Raw genomic sequence first — 15,910 nt, 5'->3', positions numbered from 1 at the left:
TCCAGAGCATGCAGATCTATTCCTGCACCTTCAAGCCAGGTGTGGTTTTACCCAACACAAAGAAGAACTTTACTGTGGATTTGTGACTGATGCTTCCTTGCTAGATGTGTGCCATAATGAGGCAGAGGTTAATGGGACATCTGTGCATACTTATCTTGTGAGATTAGTTAAAACATCACTAGGGATCTGAAAGTTACTACGCTTTTAAAGGGTTGTTAATGTAGTGGAGTTCTTCTATCATCTGTCCATTCAGTGTCAGGAACTTGAAATGCTCCTGAGTTTAGCCTGCCCAGACTATGGTGCTGAGAAGAGTTGCCTAATTATGGAACAAGCACAATGAAACTTGGCTTAACACCATGTCATAGAAGAATGACAAAGTTGAGATACTTTGCGTTTCAGTTCCGTTTATTTCTCTCCAAGGATTACTTTTTTCAGCTTTAATAATTTCTATCCCAAGTCATTAAATACTTTACCAGCAAGGTAACTTACCTTTGGAGGTATGTTTTTCAAATTCTGAAAAGTTTTCCTTATCCTATTTCTCATTTTCAGAAGACAGAAATACTAAAAATGCTTTCTGTGAACTTTAACTTGATGGTTATTCCATTTTCACTGACAAAAATAATGTTCATACCACTTAAGAATAATAATTGTTAGATACTTCCCTTATCTGAGGTTCACGATGTACCTTTATTTTATAGAGGCTTTTTAGGTTTTTTGTTTGTTTTAAAGGGGATAAGGTTTTTTTGAATAACAAATCCCGACTTTATAAAGAAAGCTCACAGGTCTTAGTTTTATGGATGAAGCATGAACAACTACAATTTTAAAAGAATGCAGGTAATTGGCACAAGTCTAAGTGTGAAGGAAATCACATGTCTTAATAATACTTCATAGGTTTCTAATGTGTCTTGCAATCGAAATGCTAAAACGCTTTTGGTTATATTCTCTGAGCTGGTGAATAATAGACAAATGTGAACTTTGATTCTAGCAAAAGGAAGTTCATGTCTTTAGTGCTGCTGCCCTGGTTTTTCAATGACTGTTTAATATGCTTGTTAGCTAATACAGTCCTTGAGTACAGTTGTGTGTGATGTATTTGCTGGTTGGTTTGCTTTAACAGGGTTCTCAGTGTTCTAAAAGGCAACTAGTCCCTGTGCTGCATTTTGCATTTGAAGAAAACCATGGGTTTTTTTAATTGCTGGTTAGAGGGGCTGAGTTTTCGATGCTGTGGGTTTGTTTATTTAATGAAGAGGAACATTTTTCTTTTAGTCCTTTGTTTTTGTGTGCTTCTCTCCTTCCCCCCATGAAGATCTCCCAGAAGGGTAAATTACAACTCCCCTATCCAAAGCACTTCAAACAATCTCCTGGGACTCAAATACCCTCAAGGCACATCCTGCACATGGATTTGAGTAGGAAATCTCACTGTCTGCATAGCCCAGTTTTGTGAGATCTTTGGGTTTTTTCAAGTTTAAAAGTACAGTAACTTTATAGAATAACTGACTGCTAGAGCTGTATGTTTATTAGTGTTCTCAATAAACTTTTATTTAAATGAACAGTTACTAGTTTGGAATGAATCCATTCTAGGTTCCAGTCATTTTAATGAGCTCTTTTTAACTACTGGTAACACACACACATTCACAGTATGTATATGCAAGACTTAGGATGCAGTTTTCTGGTTTGCCAGTCTCATTTGGCACTTGTAATTAATAATCAAGCATTTTATCTCCTTGGTCACTTGACCATAAGCAAGATCCTTGCTTACATGCCTGTGGAGTAGGGTGTTGAATTAGTCAGAAATATTTTTTTTGAGGTTAGGAGCAGAAGCCCTTCAGCATTTGAAACATGAGTCAGATTTAATCTTCTGGTATGAATTTACAGTGGTCCTTTCTTAGTTTGAGTTGATTGACACAGAGACTTTATGTTCTGGTGAGTTTATGGTCCTAATGCCCTGGGCAGAACTCTTGTCACTCAGAGTTCAAAGTATGACTAACACAATGGATATGAGGAAAAATGGTGCAAGAATACAAGAAACCATGGGGTTTAGTTTCTTGTTAGAACTATTATTGTCCCACTGCAGAGTTACCAGTTAGGGTTGATTTTTTTTTAAAAATGTGCATTAGATCTGGTGAATAGCAGCCTTTAATACATAGGTGCTTTCTGATTAACTTTTTTCTTTAAGCGGTCATGGAACACTCATGAACTAATATTTTTGTGTAATTGCACTATTGAGCAAGTCTAATTACTAAGCAGTCACATGGTCTTACTGACCTCCTTTCTCCTGGCATTCAGCCTACCTGTTCTGAAATCATGAATGCTACGTAAAAAATGCCAAGGACTTCCTCAACTCACTTCGCTTTTTTTTTCTGATTTGTTCTTTCTTCTTATTGTTCCTTCTTTCAAGCTGTCAGATAAATCAAGATGTGCTTCCATTGAGACGTGCTTTTCCTATAAGTTTTCCAGTGTTGTTCAGAGATCAAGGCTTTAAAGAGAGAGGTTATTTGGTGTAGTAAAAGGTGATGGAGAAGTGGTGGAGGAGATGCTAAATGGAAAATCACTCTAACACTCTCAAAGTTTTGTCAATTGCCCTTAAACTTTTGGCACCAGAATTAGCCTGCATCTGTGTCAACAGAGTAGACAAAGAATGTAATTTACGTACTCCAACAAGTAACCATTACCTACTTACGAAAAAATGTGTTCGTATGTGCTCACAGACTTTTCCATATTAAGGAGAATGGGATCTCATGTTTAGCAATATCACTTAGGGCAGGGTTTCATTTAGCCCTGGTTTTAGTACAGAGTGGCAATTGATCACAATACCTAAAAAGAAATGCAAACATTCACCTAGTTGCTGCATAAGAATTTACTTTGGGTAATAATTTACTTTTTTAGTTTGTCTTTTTGAGTGTGTATGCATGTTTTTGATATGCTAGTTAAGACTGGCATGCAGCAATTTACTGTAAAAAGATAGTCTAATCTTGCCAATCCTTGTATTTCTTTTTTTGATCATTCCTGAAGAGAACAACTTTCGCTTTTAAAATGAGTAATAAAATTTGTTTTGTCTATTTAGTATATTTTGTGAGAATATTGATGTGTTCAACATCCTGTAAAGTTAACTGCTGTTATGTCAGATGGTCCTGTTGATTTAGGAGAAAGAAAAGGTGTAATATATGGGGTTTTTTAACACTCATACCTCAAAGCAAATTAAAAATTAAAAGCTTGAGCAAAAAGACGTTTAATTTCCAGGACAATCACTACAGTTCATGGAAATGGGAGCTTGTTTTAAAAAATTAATGCCTAGACATGCTTCTGTAGCATTTGTTAAATTTTGCTATTCTTTTTGAAGGGTTTTGAAAATACCCTTATAGGTTCAGGTTATCATAGAATGGTTTGTGTTGGAAGGAACCTTGAAGACCATCTAGTCCCAACCCCCTGCCATGGGCAGGGACACCTTCCACTAGACCAGGTTGCTCAAAGTCCCATCCAACCTGGCCTTGAACACTGCCAGGGAGGGGGCAGCCACAGCTTCTCTGGGCAACCTGTGCCAGTGTCTCACCACCCTCACAGTAAAGAATTTCTTCCTTATATCTAATCTAAATCTACCCTCTTTCAGTTTAAAACTGTTACTGCTTATCCTATCCCTACACTCCCTGATAAAGGGTCCCTTCCCACCTTTCCAGTAGCCCCCTTTAAGTACTGGAAGGCCACTATAAAGTCTTCCCAGAGCCTTCTCGTCTCCAGGCTGAACAACCCCAACTCGCTCAGCCTGTCCCCATAAGGGAGATGTTCCAGCCCCCTGATCATCTTCATGTCCTTGTTCTGGACCCACTCAAGCAGGTCCGTGTCCTACTTCTGTTGGGGGCCCCAGAGCTGGACACAGCATTGCAGGTGGAGTCTCATAAGAGTGGAGTGGAGGGGGAGAATCACCTCCCTCAACCTGCTGGTCACACTGCTCTTGATGCAGCCCAGGACACAGTTGGCTTTTGGTTATGTATGTAATGATTTGTCCTATAGAGACCTGTTTGTTGAATGTGGCATTAGTGAAAAAAGTTTAATAGAATTGTTCTATGAGTGATTTCAGTTTTAAATACCATTTCTGTAATTCAGGCAGGCAAAATTTGTGTATTATATTTTGTTAATTTTGGTGACATACTTGGTGTATAAAAAGGAGTCCACCAAAATAATTATGACTTCCCTGCTAAAAACATCACTTTAAGTTTGTTTTCATGGTGTAGCACTTGGGGTGAAAATCTGTTTGATTTATGAAATATTTAACATAAGTCAGTCATCTAAAATGTAGAGACAGTGCTCTTGGTTTTTCATATACAAAGCTAGACATACATCAGGTTTAGGAGTAACATTAGTTTTCTCTCTATTCTGTAGCTGCTTTGGGGTTTCTTTTACAAGGTGGGTAGCCTGTGCTGAACACCACTGCTATAGCCAGGGTGTCTGCAAGGGAACTTAATGTATTCCTGTGCTGTGTTCTAGACATATCACTGTGGTGGGTTTACCCTGGCTGGATGCCAGGTGCCCACTAAAGCTGCTCTATCACTCCCATCCTCAGCAGGACAGGGGAGAGGAAATATAACAAAAAGCCTGTGGGTCGAGATAAGGACAGGGAGGATCATTCACCAATTACCATTATGTGCAAAACAGACTGAACTTGGGAAAAAAAATTAATTTATTACCAGTCAAATCACAGCAGGGTAATGAGATATAAAACCCAATCTTAAAACAGCTTCCTTCCACCCCTCTCTTCTTCCTGGGCTCAGCTGCACTCAGCAGCACAGGAGGACAGGGAATGGGGGTTGCAGTCAGTTCATCACACATTGTCTCTGCCACTCCTTCCTCCTCAGGGGGAGGACTCCTCACACTCCTCCCCTGCTCCAGCATGGGGTCCCTCCCACAGGAGACAGTCCTCCATGAACTTCTCCAACATGAGTCCTTCCCACAGGCTGCAGTTCTTCGTGAACTGCTCCAGCATGGGTCCCCCACAGGGTGCAGCCCTTCAGGAACAGACTGCTTTAGTGTGGGTCCCTTCCATGGGGTCACAAGCCCTGCTAGCAAATCTGCTCCAGCATGGGCTCCTCCCTCCACAGTTCTACAAGTCCTGCCAGGAGCCTGCTCCAGCACGGGCTTCCCATGGGGTTACAGCCTCCTTTGGGCACATCTACCTGCTCTGGTGTGGGGTCCCCCACAGGCTGCAGGTGGGCATCTGCCCCACCGTTAACCTCCATGGGTGCAGGGCACAGCTGCCTCACCAGGGGCTGCACCTTGGGCTGCAGGAGAATCTGCTGCTGGAGCACCTCCTTCCACTCCTTCACTGACCCTGGTGTCTGCAGAGTTATTTCACTCATGCATTCTCACTCCTCTCTTCTGGCTGCTGCTGGTGTTGCGCAGTTGTTTTGTTGTTTGGTTTTTTTTTTTTCCCCCTTCTTAAATATGCTATCACAGAGGTGCTGCCACCATCACTGATGGGCTCAGCCTTGGTCAGCGGTGAGTCTGTCTTGGAGCCGACTGACACTGGCTCTGTCGGACATAGGGGAATCTTCTAGCAGTTTCTCACAGAAGCCCCTCTGGAGACCCCCTGCTACCAAAACCTTGACATGCAAACCCAATACAACTAGTCATACCTTTTAATTAGTGGCTTCAACTCTAGTTCAGTGCTCAACTTGGAGCACTTTGTCCAACCAGCCCACTAAATTGAGGGTGATTAACCTGTAAATTTCAAAATCTGTTATTGAAGAGCTGTAACTTGTTTTCAGAAGCTGTGTGTTTGGATGGGAGTTCTGTGGTTAGATTGGAGAAACCCTCCAGTGCCACACACCTAGGCTGCCCACCTGTCCTCTTTCATGGAAAGCCCTGTGTACCCCAGAAGTGCCCACAGTTCAGCGATTCCCTCTATAATTCATTGTGTTATATGATATACCCTATGATTTACAAAGTACGTCACTGAACCACACTGACGTATGTCCTCATGGTTTTAATCCTGCAGTGCTGATTAAAGGGGTGGTTCCACCCTTTCGTGATAGCACACAGACCTGTGGTGAACCAGGTTAGCTCATCAATCTGTCTGAAAGAGGTTAGTTACGAGTTTTGGTGGGATGAGCTCTGTGGTAGGTTGTGCCAGCAAAGGTCGCGGTAGTGGTAGTGAAGAGGCGAGTGGGAAGGGCAGGTACTATTTCTTTCAGTGGCAGTATGAATTTAAGGCAGATTAAAATGGCCATGTAACTGTGGCCTGCATTGCTCACGTGTGTGGTAACCACTGGGTATTTTTTGTAAGGTGATTATTGGTTTCTTCTGTGGCTTGCCATTTGTTGACACCCTTTGAACTTACGTTGTTGAAAATACGTATTGTCCTTTTTACTGTCTTAGGGGAAAGGCCTGATTTATTTTTTTGTCAAACTGTCAGAATGTGAGAAATAACCCTGCTAGCTGAGAAATTACACTATGTTTGTTTGCTTATTTTGGTGAATGGTCTTGTATTGCCAGATTCTGCAGTGTAACTGTTATTAAATTGGACAAGAAGTCTGCACGGGTTGGTCTGGAGAGAGCAGACAGTGCTGCAAATCCAATTTTATACAAACTGTTGAATAAGTTGTTTTTTCCAAGGAGCAGTTATTGTAGGCCAGAAAAATTCCAGCAAGCATTTATACAATTTGCTTTTTGACTGCAAGATTGATCTTGGAGGAAGCTAATTCCTCAGGTTAAAAACTTTTGAGGTTTTAGAGACCTGGTTTTATACATCACTAGTCTCCAGGTTTGGGGATATCAAGGGAAGATCTGGGTACAGTGTTCTCGATATGTAAGAGTAGCACGTGGACTGAGTATTGAGGGACAAATGCGGTCTTTAAACAACTCTAGGATTATTTCAGTCTTCCTTCTCTTGGGACCAGAAGTCTATATTTTATTTTATTTTGCCTAAGTATCAATAGATCACATTCTTTATTAGATCAGGGGAAGGTAATCTGTCTGCAACTTGTGGTGTTACCTCCTCTGGTCATAAAAGAGGGTGATAAACCCCAATAAACACCATTGTGATGAATGCGAATGCAGCTTTTTTTAGGCAATCAAGAATACAGGTGTGGTGTTTTTTTTTCCCTCAACTGATCAGTATGTGGCCATGTCAGTGAATTCTGCATCAGGTCTTCAAAGCAAATTATTTTATGTATTACTGTCCTCTTTTGGCCATTTTCACGCAGTAAAGTGTATTTTTCTCCAGTTTATGAAAATGTCTTTGTTCCTCCCAATGGAAGCTACTCTTTAAACATATTTCATTATGCAAGTATTGCAGAAAAAGCTGTTTATCATTGTACCACCTGAACTTTTTGGTTTCTGACAGTTTATCTACAGTGTTAGAAGCCTTTATTTTCAAGGGCAGTGATTCTTTTCCATACTCTCTCAATGCTTGGCAGGTTTTCAGGTTAGTTATATAAGCCACGATAGGAGGAAGGTCAAGCTGCCGGTGAAGTCAGCTGTTTTTTCAGTGTAGAAGTCACACTAAAGTCTGTGATGTATTAATTTGTATATTGAGAGAAACCCTGCTTTAGGGAATTTTGTGACCTTCCCATAGTGACCTAAAAAGGCAAAAGTCATCTTGAGCATGAACTGGTTGTGTAAGTAGTGTGGGAGTATGTGGCTTTATGTTTTATAGGCTTAGTAATTTACATATCACATTTTAGCAGGTTTAATTAGTCGTGCCTCTGGTTACCTCTAGGAAAGGACTGGATTTGATTACCGGGGTAAGAACTTAATGGTGTATTGGTGCAATACATCTTAAATTTTTCAGAACTTGCTTTCAGAGCAAGGTTAGTTTGTGTGCTTCTGTATACTTCTGGCTTTCAAGTTCTTTGCAATCTAGGTCAACAGGTGAACTATAATTGCAATGTTCTTCTAACCCCGAAGCCTCCATGTATTTTTCGGGTCACCATTAAGCATTTGCTTTCACTGCTTTGGAGTTCTGTGTGTGTAAATGTTTCTTTACGCAGGAATAAAGCTTTAGTGGAGGTGAAGGATAGACCAGAAAGGACTGAGGAAAGCAGGTCAATAATTGTGATGTTCTGTTTCAAGTGTGTAAATGGAGACAGCTGTGCCAAAAACCTACATGTGTATCTGTACTTTCGGAACAGTTATGACTCTGAGAGCATACCAATGACTAATGGAGAGATAATAAAAATTAACAAATGGGTTTTGTTAGCATTAGTTTAGACTGTAGCTAAGCTGCAGTGAACAGTTTCCTAAAATATGCATAGTTTTCTTAAATTCTATACTTTGATTCTTTTTTTTTTTTTAATTGCATTAGTGTTTGAAAAGTCTGGAAGTCTGTATTGGTAAACCTGTGTAGGAAATAAGAATTTGATAATACTCTGGGTTTCAGAATTAAATTCGTGTTAAACTGTTGCTCATAATTTCTTTGAAAAGTGCTAATGCAACAAGTTCCTTCCAATAGGATGAAACCTGTTCAGATTATCAGAGATGAAAGGGGTTTCTTCCAGTTGAACATTGGTCAGGATGTGTCCTCTAAGTCTAACGTGATCTCACGTACATCTGAGCTTTTGTGTTATGCATTGCTTCCTCCTGCAACTAGAGAAATTTTCTGGGCCTGCTTTTGAAACTTACTTTATCTCAATGTTTCCTGATTTGTAGAAAAGCATTTCCTTTCCTGTTGAGTCACATGCATTCCTTTTTTAATGTGTTAGTATGTTTCTGACTCGCACAGCCATGGAAAGTAAAGGCTGTAAAATTCTTGTGCTGTAAGTCTGATCCCTTTCAGAACACTTAACTCCTATCCTTTCAAAATGAAAGCCTGAAGCGTTGAAAAAAACTGTTTAAGTTCAAATGGGGAAATTGTGAAATATGAATACGTGTTGTTATTGGTTCTTCAGTGATGGAGATTAACTGTCTACAGCACATGCTACTTAATAACAACTTCTCTAAGGAAAACTTGGATTTTTCTATCTGTTATCTATCCAAAATGTGGAATCCATGACCTAGAAATGCTTTACTTTTTATATTAAGGAACTTGTGGAGTTCAGTGCTTGCGGATTTTATTTTTTTCTTAATGCCAGTGCCAATATTCTGCTTACCTTGTAGGTGAAGAGTAAACTGTCCAGCAGTTGAGAGGGGCAAAATAATAATCAAAAGAACAGAAATAAGAAGATGACTAAATAAATATGTAACTCCTTCATGTAGGTTGCTTGTTACTTCATGGTTTGTATAGGATACAAACAGGATAATGGTCTTCATGGTTGCAGTTTTGCTATGCAATAAAGATATAGAACACCACGGCAAGGTCTATCTCAGTTTCGCAATCTGTGCGGTTCTGAAGTGCTGGAAAAGTGTGCAGAGAATTGTGAGACTCCATTTTATAGAGCATCTGGCATTAAAAATAGTTAATTATTTGATTTCCAATACATTGGATTAATTGAAGAATGGAGTAAAATTTTTCTTTCCTATAGTCTCTTGTGAGTTTCCTCCAAGTTGAAATTTTCTGTTTGTAAATTCTGTGGCATCAAGTGATTTTTTTTTTTTTTTTTTTTTTTCCCCCTTGATATTTCATTCTGGAGAATAAACAAACCCATCTTTTCTAGTAGCCTTAAAGTAGAAAAAGAGAACAATACAGCTTTTAGCAGAGATTGCCTACTTATTGTTCCCCTTATTCCCCTCTCATGGGAGAGGCATGACTCTACATCTGTAAAACTGAGATACGCATTTAAGATAAAATATTCTACAGAGTATTTTTGACTTCCAAGTTTCAGAATGGTTTTTGGGAAGAAGGTTGCATTTTGGTTTTCTTCTTTGTTTTCATGAGTCTTGCTACTGATGAACTTAAGAAGTTGAAACTATCTAAGTCTTAATGAGGGTTATCAAGCAAAGGATGTCATCTGAACTATTTGTTTTTATTTGGGTTGCCTAGGGATAATTCCTGTGACTTTCCATCATTATTTTTCAGTAGATGACAGGCTTAGTAAGATCTAGTTTACTATGCTTTATCTGTGTTTCTTTTTAGACAGTGTAGCTGTTTGCTGTTTACTGCTGTTATGCAGTATATCCCAAATCTGCCGAATGCTTCTTTAAATGACTTAGGAGTGACTTTTTCATTTTCTTTTCTCCAGCATACTCTTTAATTGGTATGACATGGACACATCTACTAATGTGTAGTTTCTTCAGTTTATGACAAAGGAAAAAGTTATAAATTGCTGTGATATTGATAGTTCAGCTTCAGTTGTGGTATATTTTCCCCTTTTATTTCAAGTCTTTCATAATTGGAGGAGATCGGTATAAAGATTAGTTTTGATCATATAGCAATGGTGTTCTTCACTGAGCAGGGTTTTTTCATTTGATTGAAATTTTCTTTCTGTAAGCTAGTTGCCAATAAATTTACTGGTGAGAAGTACTTTATTTCAGTGGTAGTATGTTTTTCTTCTAAACCATGAAGAAAATCCTGGGTTTGTGGGGATAATGTGGATCCTGCTATTTTTACATTTTAGATTTTGGCTTTCTGCATTCTTTCAAATATAATTCCATCAATCTCTCTTTTTCAGTGCCAACTCTGAAACATTGTGCTAGTTTGCCAAAGAAAAGTTCTTCAATGCTGCTTTTACTGAAAGTTATGCTCCAGTTCTTTACTACTTCCATATGAGACAGCACAATGGAGCTTGCATGTTTGGCACTGGAGGTCATGCTTTCAAACTGCAAAGTGTTACTAGTGATCAGATGTTGCTCTTACAGCAGCAGCCTTTCTGATTTTTTTCATAATTCTATGATTTGTTTTTTTCTTTTGCTAGTCCATCTCTCTTCCAGAACCCTACCTTTGCAGTTACTGCTCTATGGCTTGTCAAGTGCAATGGTAAATTAAAAATAATTTTCAGGGTGGTTTTTTTTTTTCTGTTCTCTTCGAAGAGTATGAGATTTGCAGGAGTAATTATCTCATTATATAATATTTGTTTCCAAGTAAAAGTGTGGGGGAAATGTCAAAAACTTTTTGACTCACAGTACCGTGTTGTCATCGATTCTAATATGTTTCCTGTTGAACTTATAAGTTTTAAGAAGACTTAAGGTAAAATAAGCTTTGGAGAGCTTTGCTGCATGTGCTCTGTTTTTCTTCTTTCACGGTATGAGCTATATCTGTCAAAAGCTTTTCTGTTAACTGAAGTTTTAATTAGGATGTACTGTATGGTAATGCATAGCTCGCCTTTTGTTGGAACGAGTTCTCTTTCACTTGGAAATGTTAAGTCTCTTGTGCTTACTTCTAAAATTTTACCTTGAATGAAAGCTTTTGAACTTGGGCTTTGCATAAATTGATCAAAAAATACCTGTGCACAAGTCAGTGTGATTGATTGCTTGAAGCCTTGTAGGCTTATTTCTACAAAGATAATCTTTATTTTCTTCATGAGGTTAAGATATAGTTCAATGAAAATTGTGCTGGTGAGCTTTCCTTTGTCATAAGGTTAATGGTCATTAGCAGCACCAGTCAACAGGAAATTAAGTAATTTTCAACATTACTTTTCTGGGTTTGTGTGGTACCTTTGTATGTCTCAGCTCCACCATCCATGCAGTATTAAATAGGGTTTAAAAACGTGTTAGCTTTACCTGTCACTCATGAGGGGTTTTCTGTTATGCAAATTTAATGTTATTTAGCTCTATAATAAAGGATTATGTCCATTAGCTTGTGCTAGGATGGTAATACTGAAGCAGCCTGTTTGTGCTGAAGCTTGCTGCCAGCTGTTGACTCTGGCAGGGGACACGTTGTTCATCAGCTGCTGTTCGTTTTGACACCTTCCCCTTCTGTTTTTTTTATCAGCTTCTCCAATTTTGAACGTTGGCTTGGTACTTTTTGAACTCTGAGCACATACTAGGTTTCACTTAACCTTTAGTAGCCAACACGTCTAAATACAACATAGAGGAACAGAACCAACCTGCTGCTAGTACCTCCTCGAAGCCTTTCTCTGTCGCAGTTAGCAATAAAGTTTGGCGCTGGTATGGGAATCCTCTCGGAGCAGCTCTGAAGGGAAGGAGGAATTCAGCTCCTACTACAACGGTTACATATAACTGGAAAAGTAGGTCATTGTGGCAGGGAGTAGTCCAAACAGCCGCCTGGTTGCTGCAGCAACGACCTACTTTAGGAAACTATTTTTGTTGATTCATATTGAAATGTTCTTCTTACAAATGGTATAAGGAAATGATCAGGTTATGAGACATGTAGCAATGAAAACTGCAGACTTTGCAAACTCCCCCTGCTCCCCTCCGCCCCACTTTTTTTTCCCTTTTTGGTCTTCCCCCTTGATGTTGGACATATGGGATTAAAGCAAATCGGGTTTGTTTTTCTTCAGTTTGACCTCTAGTGGGGAACATCTCTTGCTTGAAGGTTCTGCATAGCAATAATTACTTGTCAATGCTGATTAAGTTTCCAGAGTTTAGAGCCTACAAATGCTCCCATATCATTTTTCTCTACAGAAATGACTTTGGAGTGTAAGAAAACCACAACTTCCTTCTTAGGAGTATCTCTTTTCTGAAATACTAACAGTTTGTCTTAATATTCAGCTGCTCTTATTTTAACTGCTTTGCCTCCAACAGTTTATCCACCTTCAGGAAGGTGGGCTTGGTGCTCCCTCTCACCCCCTTTTTGTCCTCTGTCTTCCCCCCCCCCCATAAATTGGCAGTGTTCCTAATTCTGATCCTGGCACAAGCAAACTGGAAAAAAAAAAAGTGATTCTGTGTAGGATGATGCTTTCCAGTTGTCTACCTTTTATTCTTTCAACAGTCAATAAAAAAAATAAATCTGTGACTGATGTTCAGGAGGTGAATTTTGGTAATTCATTCCCATCTTCTGAAAGGAATGGGTAGACAGGGAAAAATGAGGAAAATATAAAAATACAGTTGTTCTAATAAAGGTTTCATTCTTCATAAAATCTTTGTCTAAACTACTATCACTTCTGCAGAGACAACTGAATATCACTTTTTAGTTATCAGAATGTTCACTTTACTATGTAACTTCAAGATTTAGTACTTCAAGTGAGGTACTGACCTTCAGTATTGCAGTGAACTGCTGCAGTTGTGGTAGATGAAAATAGCATGTTTATCTAGAGATTATTTGCATTTTTTCATCTATTATGTCTTGAGCTGCATTTCAGTTTTGTTTACCAGAACTGACATTACTGAGCTCTGTCCATCTTTTTCATCAGCTCTAGACTTGGGTGTTGATTGACAGCCGGCTGAACAGGAGCCAGCAGTGTGCCCAGGTGGCCAACAAGGCCAATGGCATCCTGGCTTGTGTCAGAAATAGCGTGGCCAGCAGGGACAGGGAAGTGATCTTGCCCCTGTACTCAGCACTGGTGAGGCCGCACCTCGATTCCTGTGTTCAGTTTTTGGCCCCTCACTACAAAAAGGACATTGAATGACTCGAGCGTGTCCAGAGAAGGGCAACGAAGCTGGTGAAGGGTCTGGAGCACATGTCGTACGAGGAGCGGCTGAGGGAACTGGGGGGGTTTAGTCTGGAGAAGAGGAGGCTGAGGGGAGACCTCATCGCCCTCTACAACTACCTGAAAGGAGATTGCAGAGAGCTGGGGATGAGCCTCTTTAACCAAGTAACAAGCAATAGGACAAGAGGGAATGGCCTCAAGTTGTGCCAGGGAAGGTTTAGACTGGATATTAGGAAGTATTTCTTTCCAGAAGGGGTTGTTAGGCATTGGAATGGGCTGCCCAGGGAGGTGGTGGAGTCCCCATCCCTGGAGGTGTTCAAGAGGCGGGTTGACATGGTGCTGAGGGATATGGTGGAGTTGGGATCTGTCAGTGCTAGGTTAACGGTTGGACTGGATGATCTTCAAGGTCCTTTCCAACCTAGATGATTCTGTGATTCTGTGACTTTGAGAGGGAAGGCCTCTGCAGCATAAAGTGAACCATTACCTCCATTAATCTACTCATGCACTAAGAAAGTTTGGGACAAAGTGGAGTTTTTCTGGATTTATGTGACTTAACTGAAACACAGCTTTGTTTATTATTTGGGGTTTTTTGTTTTTAAAAAATGTTGATTCTTCCTACATGATGATTACTCAAAAACCTGAACATGTTTTGTTCATGTTTACCTTGTATTCAGATGTAAATGACTAATTTCAGGTTTGAAAGACCAGTTCAGAGTATTTTTCCCTTCTTGATTCACAAGAGTAGCAGTGGGAAGTTAGGATAATGCTGAATATCTCACCACAATAAGGTGAGCACCACAGATATGAAAGCCAGTCAGTTTTAACTAAGATTTTCAGGAACAGCTTCAGGGCTTTTTTCTGTTTTCCAAACTTTCTAACAATTTCAGTGTTTGCTAGCAGATTTCAGCTCTGTCCTTAATTCTCTCCTATTAGTTTAATAGATTTTTCAAATATGGGAAGCCAGAGATGATGAAATTATACCTTAAGGATTTGCAATTTATACAGTGTAGTTGAGAAATACATTCATTTTACAGAGTGTTTCATTTCTGGGAAACAAAACTGTGCAAAAATCTTATTACCAGTAATTGTAACCCTAAAGAGGTCACTTTAAGGAAAATAAAAGGGTTTTAGTAGAGTAAATGAGGGGTAGTATAAAATTTGTCGGTCAGAATCAGATTGCAAGACTGTATCTTGTTATAGTGCTCTTATCACACTTGCTCTTTTGAAATGAGCCATAGCTGTTACTTTCTCATGGACAGCTTAGATTGCTGAAAATAACGTGACTGAACTATTTTATAAAGCAGGCCAGCTCTGGTTTAATTACATCAAGCCTTATGAGCTGCTCATTTAAATAAGAGAACTTGGGTACGTGAGAATAAGGAATTTTAAATTTATTTAAATATGACCATGTCTGTACTCTCAAGTAACTTAATTTTGTAATTTGCTTCTAGGTCCTATTTCCCCAGCTCTTGCCCCTGCAAATACATTTGTTTACTCTTGGGTTTTCATTTATGGATCCAACTAGTTTCTCTCTGGAAAGAGTAGGCATAAGGAATTAACGTGAAATAGTAAGGACTTTGATTTATCAGGTTGGAATTAGAGGATTAGAGAAAAATAAACACAATATATACAGTAAAGAATGGAAGACACTGGGAGAGAGATTTAGGAAGCTGTGAGACTGTCTCACCAGAAGGCTGACCTTTGTAACAAGCAAGTAATTTGAGATGTTTGTTGCTAGTTACAGGGGAACAGTTTAGATGAATAATAGGTGCCCTTTGAATGTGAAGTTAAGATCCAGATCTTTACAGAAGTTGAATACGTATTTCCTGTGATGTATGGCTCACAAAATAGGAACCAAATACAGATTGCTATTTGGGAGATTATGAATGTCTTTTGCATAGGACAAAGATTTTGTATTTCCTTCCTTTGGGGAATGCTAACCTTGAAAAAGTAGTTCAGTTGGAAAGAAATTGATGAGGAATGATATGTAAAGAAACGCTAGCTTTGTGTCCTATGTAAGCTAGGTTAGATTCAAATTATTTTGTTGTTCTTAATAGAGCAGCACTGCTTGCTGTAGTTGGTGTTCTAGTCCCACTCCGTATGTGAAATGGTCTTTACTGCTTAGAAGATGCACCCAAAAGGACTCAGCTTGGAGAGATTAAATTTTAAATGTTGCTTTCTCTCAATTATTCTTTGAAGCCCTTCATCCTTTTTCAAAGGGTTGAATTTGATTTTTAGGAACCTCTTTTACAACAATTACAAATGTTTCAGCTGAACATGGGCTTGGGTGTATCTTGCATTCTTCCTTCATCACAGCTCTGCTTTGGCTTGAAGGTTATCACACTGATAAATATTAGAGGAAAAAAGCCAAGTGACGCACTTCATGGCCTCTGTTTGATTTTGTTTTGCATGTGGACCAGCTCTTACTAAGTTATGAAAGATGCTGAAGTCCTGAATTGCACTCTAAAGGAGCTGTTTTTTCTCCACTGACTGTAGAG

At 39.2% G+C, this 15,910-nt stretch overlaps 1 protein-coding gene across 2 annotated transcripts in view; it reads left to right on the top strand.

Moving 5' to 3' along the window:
* Positions 1–15,910, top strand: part of CRY1 (cryptochrome circadian regulator 1) — a 69,945-nt gene that overhangs the window by 30,497 nt on the left and 23,538 nt on the right. The gene's annotated exons all lie outside the window — the stretch shown is intronic.

The sequence above is a fragment of the Strix aluco genome, chromosome 5 (assembly GCF_031877795.1).
Source record: "Strix aluco isolate bStrAlu1 chromosome 5, bStrAlu1.hap1, whole genome shotgun sequence".
Taxonomy (NCBI): Eukaryota; Metazoa; Chordata; class Aves; order Strigiformes; family Strigidae; genus Strix; species Strix aluco.
Note: the sequence above shows the minus strand (reverse complement) of the source record. Positions and strands in the feature narration are given on the sequence as shown.